Source organism: Callorhinus ursinus, unplaced genomic scaffold (genome assembly GCF_003265705.2).
Source record: "Callorhinus ursinus isolate GAN/ISIS: 27379988/994484 unplaced genomic scaffold, GSC_fseal_2.0 scaffold92, whole genome shotgun sequence".
Taxonomy (NCBI): Eukaryota; Metazoa; Chordata; class Mammalia; order Carnivora; family Otariidae; genus Callorhinus; species Callorhinus ursinus.
Window position 1 is genome coordinate 1,413,148 of NW_027397154.1, and position 7,135 is coordinate 1,420,282.

The 7,135-nt window shown below is 48.9% G+C and overlaps 1 long non-coding RNA gene across 1 annotated transcript; it reads left to right on the top strand.

Moving 5' to 3' along the window:
• The first annotated feature begins 5,234 nt into the window (after positions 1-5,234).
• On the top strand, positions 5,235-6,930 carry LOC141371750 (uncharacterized). Its single transcript, XR_012376950.1, has 3 exons — positions 5,235-5,284; positions 5,805-6,500; positions 6,712-6,930. It is a non-coding gene; the product is annotated as an uncharacterized lncRNA (long non-coding RNA).
• Positions 6,931-7,135: the final 205 nt, after the last annotated feature.

Consider the following 7,135-nt stretch of genomic DNA (forward strand, 5'->3'; position numbering starts at 1 on the left):
GAACCTTCCCCACTGCCTTCTGCCTCAGAGGGTGGCACTGCCTAGTCGCCAAAACTCACACGAAACCACACAGGAGCCATCCTTGACCTCCTTTCTCTCACACGCCGCCCAATCCCGGCAAATCTTGTCAGATCTGCCTTCCTGCAGGTTCCGAACCCGCCCCCAGCTCTGCCCTCCAGGCTCCTAGTCCTGCTCTCAGCCCTGGTTCTCTTCATGCACAGCAGCCCCGAGAGAGACTTTTTTTTTAAGATTTTATTTTTATTTTTTTAAGATTTTATGCATTTATTTGACACACAGAGAGACACAGCGAGAGAGGGAACACAAGCAGGGGGAGTGGGGGACGGAGAAGCAGGACCCCGCTGAGCAGGAGCCCGATGCGGGGCTCGATCCCAGGACCCTGGGACCATGACCTGAGCCGAAGGCAGACGCCTAACGACTGAGCCACCCAGGCGCCCCTAAGATTTTATTTTTAAATAATCTCTCCACCCAACGCGGGCCCCCCCATCAAGAGTCATGTGCTCCACCAACCGAGCCAACCAGGCCCCCCAGAGACTTTGAAGTGTAGGTTTTGTCTGGGCTCCCCTGGCCAAACCCTCCAGTGGCCCCTAGTCACACTTACAGTGAAATTCAGGTGTTCACTGTGGTCTCCCCAGGCCTATGTTGTCTGGCTCTGGCTCCCTCCCCCAGGGCTCAAACCACCTTTTCCCCTTCTCCCTACTCTCCAGCTGCGGGGGAATTTGCACTCGAACTTCAGGCTGGAAAACTTTCCCCCAAGATACAGACTTGGTTCATGTGATGTCATCTCCACGGAGAGGTCTTTCTGAGGACCGTCCCACACGAGCTTGCACGAGCCAGCTCACACACGCTCTTGTTCCTCTTCAGCCTCTTTCATGGCTCTGTTTGTTCTCATGGTATTTGTCACTACCCGACTTGTATGTGTGTTTGTATATGTCCTTTTCTGTCTCTTTTGCGTTTCTCCAGTAGATTGTAAGCCTCATGGGGGCAGAGGCTTTGTTCCCTAATGCAGAGAACAGTGCCAGGCATATGGTAGGATCTGAAAAAATAGGAAGGGCATGACTCTAGCCTCAGGAACACCAAGCAAAACAGGTGAAAGGAGCAGTGGATAAAAATAACAATCTGCATGCTGAGTGGGGAGACCCGGCCCCTTCCCCACCCCCAGCCTGCATTTTCAGGAATGAGATTAGAGGGCTCTTTTTGCCCCAGAGAATGGTCCCAGAAAAAGATGAGAAAGTCACTAGGTGTCCGTTTATTCCTTCCTCCCTCCCACAAATATTTATTGAGCACCTACTATGTGCCGAACTATATTCTAGGTGCTTGGACTCGTGTGTGAACCACACTGACATAAGCCTATCTTCTGGGCGTGACCATAAACCGGCTCCTGCTCGCAGTTACCCAACGGTTTTTGTGCCTCATGCTGAAATATGAACGGAAGCCAAGGACCAGCCGGCATCTGAGGGAGGCTTCAGTGAGAAAGAGGCAGCGATCAAAGCACACAGAGGGAGACAAGGAAGCCATGAGAATGTAGGAATAATGTGGGAAGTAGAAGAACCCCCAAGAGGGGAGCCCGGCTGGCTCAATCAGTAGAGCCTGTGACTCCATCTCAGGGTTGTGAGTTCGAGCCCCATGTTGGGCATACAGCTTACTTAAAAAAATAAAAACGAACAAAAAGAAGAAAAACCTCAATTAAAAAATGATCGTTGGGGCACCTGGGTGGCTCAGTCGGTCAGGCATCCGCCTTCCGCTCAGGTCCTCCCAAGTTGGGCTCCCTGCTCAGCAGGGAGTCTGCTTCTCCCTCCGCCTCTGCCCCTCCCCCTGCTTGTGCTATGTCTCTGTCTCTGTCAAAGAAATAAATAAAATCTTTAAAAAACTGATTTTTTTGAAGTTTGTTTTTTTTTTTTTAGTAATCTGTATGCCACCGTGGGGCTTGAACTCACCACCCCAAGACCAAGAGTTACATGCTCTCACTGAGCCAGCCAGGCACCCGAGTAACTGATATTTTTAGAAATAAGAGAGGATTTGTGAAATAATAAAATTATATTAAAAATAAATTAGAAATTTACTGAGAAATTAAATACAGGTTAGTAGAAACAATCAAGGGATTGGGAAGTCTAGCGGTAGAAATCCCCAAGAAGGGCGCCTGAGGTGGCTCAGTTGGTTGGGCGACTGCCTTCGGCTCAGGTCATGATCCTGGAGTCCCGGGATCGAGTCCCACATTGGGCTCCCCGCTTGGCGGGGAGTCTGTTTCTCCCTCTGACCCTCTTCCCTCTCGTGCTCTCTCTCTCTCATTCTCTCTCTCAAATAAATGAATAAAATCTTAAAAAAAAAGAGAAATCCCCAAGAAAGCAGATTAAATAGACAAAATGTTGAGGAATAAGGGAGAAAAATATAAAAACGAGAGAAACCACTCAGGAGACTGGGCATCCCAACTGACAGGAGAAAAGGTGTGGAAGTTATCAAAGACATAGTATAAGAAACCTCAGACATTTTCCGAACGAATGATAAAAATTCACATTCATGCAAAGGCTCAAGAATCAGTTGCATCTCTGATTTCTCAGTAGCAACACTGGAAGCTAGGGGACCTCAAAATCCAGGGCAAAATGTTTTCCAACCCCAAATGCTACCCCCAGCCACACAGTAAGAAAGAACGGGGTTAGGGTACAGAGCACGCCAGCCAGTGACACCAACCATTTCCCTCCCACGTGCTGTGTCTCAGCAAGCTCCTAGGGCTGTGCTCCGTGAAATAAGGAGAAGGACTGAGGCAGGCACCCGGGACATGGCTCTCTCAGGAGAGGGGAAGGGCGTTCATTCCCAGCCAGTCGGTGAGGGGATGCTCCACGGTGCAGCCGTGTACCAGGGCTAATGGCCAACCGACCCACCTGACCGCAGGACAATGCGCTCCAGAAGTGTGTCTCCAAGAAAAAGGCCCCGTGGGGGCGCCTGGCTGGCTTAGCGGGCAGAGCCTGCGGCTCTTGGTCTCAGGGGTAGAGATTACTTAAAAATAAAATCTTTTGAAGAAAGCGCTGCCAAACTACTTGATGAGTTTGATCACACTGAGAGGAAGGGTCAAAGAGTTTAAGGATGAGTTTGTAATCAGGAAAAGAAAACGAAAATAAAGAAAATCATCCGGGCAAGATTTTATTTTATTTTTTAAAATTTTATTTATTTATTTATTTATTTATTTATTTATTTATTTGGGAGAGAGCGTACAGGTGAGCGTGAGTAGGCGGGAGGGGCTGAGGGAGAGAATCTCAAGCAGATTCCCTGATGATGAGCGCGGAGCCCAGTGAGGATGCTGATGATGATGAGCTCGGAGCCTGGTGCGGGGCTTCATCCCAGGACCCATGAGATCATGACCTGAGTGGAAAACCAAGGGTTGGGCGCTTAACTAACTGAGCCACCCAGGTGCTCCAATCCAGGCAATATTTTAAATTTAAATCCATCTTTGAATAGGTAATACATTCACATCGTTGAAAAATCAGAATGATATAAAAGGCAAAATAACTGATTCTGTGTGCCCTGTCTCCTCCCCAAACAGGCAACCATTTTTTGTCGGTTTCTCATGGATACTTCCTGTGTGTGTGTATATGTGTGTGTATGTGTGTGTATGTGTGTGTATATGTGTGTATGTGTGTGTGTATGTGTGTGTGTATGTGTGTGTATATATGTGTGTGTGTGTGTATATATATATATTTAATTGTGGTCCAAAACACCTAACATGAATTTACCATTGCAGCCATTTTCAGGTGCACAGTTCAGTACTGTGAACTATCTTTACGTTGTTGCGTCCAGAGATTTAATAAGGTACAAATACATATGTATATACTATCTTCTGTCTTGCTTTCCTTTTTTTTTTTAACTAATCTCTACACCCATCGTGGGGCTCGAACTCACGACCCCAAGATCAAGAGTCGCTCACTGTTCCTACTGAGCCCGCCAGGTGCCCCTTTTCTTGCGTCCTGCACTTTGCCGTGTCCACTTGACCATGTAACCTGGAGGGCTTTCCATGGAGAGCTGCTCTTTCCTTCGTCTGGTGGCCTCGTGTTTCGCCGCAAGGACGTAAAGTAGCCTGTTGACCCGCTCTCCGCGGGAAGACCTCGGCTTTCTCCCAGCGCGCCGCTGCTGCCAGCCGACACTACAGCGCCTCACCGCGCGCGTGCATCCTTGTCGCGGGTGCGCGCCGACTCCCAGAGGCGGGGCAGCCGGCGGGGGGCGGGCACCTGCCTTCGTGGTTGTGCCTGATGGCTCCGGGGCCCCTCCCGCTGGCAAGGCACGAAAGCGCCTGTTCCCTGAAGCTTTGTAACAGACTGTATTGTAAATGTCTGGATCTTCGCCAAGAGGATAAATGAGAAATGCCATCTCGATGTAGTTTCAATTTTCATTTCTCTTATGTGTGAGATTGAGCTTTTTTTTTTTTTAAGATTTTTTTATTTATTTGACAGAGAGAGACACAGCGAGAGAGGGAACACAAGCAGGGGGAGTGGGAGAGGGAGAAGCAGGCTTCCCACGGAGCAGGGAGCCCGATGCGGGGCTCGATCCCAGGACCCCGGGATCATGACCTGAGCCGAAGGCAGACGCCTAACGACTGAGCCACCCAGGCGCCCTCTGTGAAATGTTTATGTTCTTTGGCCGTTTCTTTACTGGGTTGTTGGTCTTTCCAGATAATTATTAACTACAATGGAAATGGAAAAGTGAAGAAATAGAATGGATCATAGCATACAACATGGCTGAATTATGAATAATTGTCACAGTTTCATAACGATTTAATGCTAAATACTGATTTAACCAAAATTTTGGATTTAAATATATTGGGAAGGCAGAGGCTAAGGGTGTGAGTGTTCATGCACTGAGGCCTAGGACACAGAGGACTAAATCCTCACCTTCCCTGAGAGGAAGTCAATCTGTTTCTCTTGGAAGTCTAAAATTGGAAAAAGAAAAGAATAGAATAGAAATAGCAGCAGTACCGGCTAAAATAAGATCATTTAGAAGTATGAAGGTAAACATCAGAGGACACGACCAGAAGTTTGGAGGGGGGCTGCCTCTGGGAACTGCCGTGGGGAGTGGGGGAGGGGTGTGGCAGGGGCTCTCACTGTTGGTCCGAACTACTCTGTCCCATTGTAGCTGGGCTGCGGGGGCACAGGGGTGCCCGAGCACAGACCAGGTCCGGCCACTCCCAGTGACAAAATCCAAAGGCAAAGAGACAAGGGGCGGTGACACAAGAAAGGAGTTTGTTTCGGTGAGGCCAACACCAGGAAGACAGCCACTGGTGAGTCAAAGACTGTCTCCAAATTACTGTAATACTTCTGGGTTTATACAAGGAAAATGTGGGGTAAAGGTTGGGGGTACATGCAGGTGGGCAGGAAAGGTCAAGTCGATCCCGGTTTTGGGGGCATCAGGGCAGTCCTTTCTGCTTGAGGGGTGGTTCGGGTCCCCATCACGGGATGCTCTGCCCTCTGGGTCTTTCACCTGAGTTAAGAGAGAAGCTGGAAAGAAGAAGGTAGTCAGTGAGGAAGTATAGAGTGAGGGCAGAATGAAGGTGGTTGACGTTCTCTCCGCCGTTCAGCCTTTTAAACTATATAAGGTATTACTGTGATAAGATTAATTATATACAATTAAAAGAGGTGGCATATACATGACCACATAAAGCTCCTGTTTTTCCACAGAGGGATATCCAGATAGACTTGGGTGTTTGTGCTGTTTGTGCCAAGAAAGGGTTAAGAGACTGAAGAAGACCCAGCAGGTCTTTTTGTCTTCTTTTTTCTTTTTCCTTTCTTTCTTTTTTACAGTAGGTTCCACGTCCAACATGGGGCTTGAGCTCAGGACCCTGAGATTAAGAGTAGCTCGCTCTGGGGACTGAGCCAGCCAGGCGCCCCCTGATGGCTTAATCCAGCAGGTGTTTTTGAAAGACAAAGTCGGTTTGGAGGAAGGTCTCTTCTGAAATCATCTGTGGACTCTGATTCTGGCCATATTGGAGAAAGGGACGACCCTCCCTCTACCCTCTTGCATCAAACAACTGACAACCCAGACAGACCATAAGAAGCAGTGATGTTCAGACGTTGGACAAGAGGCGGAGCGGGACAGTGATCCCGGAGAGAGAAGAAATAAATGAAGTGGGCCCTAAAATTGCCCACACTTACTGCTGGAGAGAATTTGCAGGCTGGCTGAGCCCGGGGACCTCCTGGCTGGAGGAGAGGGAGTGGGGATCCTGGGGGCCAAGGTGGGCAGTGTGCAGGCAGATCCCTGGAAAGGGGCAAGCTGCCCAGAGAGGGTTCTGGGGGTCTGCAGAGGGCCCTCCCCAGGGCCCCAGCCCCTGCTGGGAAGCGCTTGCAAGTAGGGGAAGAACCAGAGGCAAGAAGGGGACAATCTTCAGCTCAGACAGGGCCGGGAATACTTTGTGTTCCCATCAGCCAAAGTGGAAAGACCCCTTTGAAATAGCTGTTATTGGGTGGCTGTAGTCAGTGAAGCGTCTGCCTTCGGCTCAGGTCATGATCCCGGGGTCCTGGGATGGAGCCCCACGTCCGGTTCCCTGCTCAGTGGGGAGCCTGCTTCTCCCTCTGCCCCTCCCCAGCCCTTGTGTTCTCTCTCCCTCACTCTCTCAGATAAATAAATAAACAAATAAATAAAATCTTAAAAAGATAAATAAAATAGGGGCGCCTGGGTGGCTCAGCTGTTAGGCGTCTGCCTTCTGCTCAGGTCATGATCCCAGGGTCCTGAGATCGAGCCCTGCGTAGGGCTCTCTGCTCTGCAGGAAGCCAGTTTCTCCCTCTCCCGCTCATGTTCCCTCTCTCACTGTGCCTCTCTGCCAAATAAATAAATAAAATCTTAAAAATAAATAAATAAATAAATAAAATCGCTATTATTGGGGCACCTGTGTGGCTCAGTCTGTTGGGCATCTGCCTTCGGCCCAGGGTCCTGGGGTGGAGCCCTGCATCAGGCTTCCCACTCAGCGGAGAGTCTGTTTCTCCCTCTGCCTGCTGCTCCCCCTGCTTGTGCTCTCTCTCATTTTGTCAAATAAATAAATAAATCTTAAAAATTTTTTTAAAAAATAAAATAGCTATGATTAAATATATTCTATATGTTCAAGAAGATAAATAAACACATGGGCTTGATAAGCGTA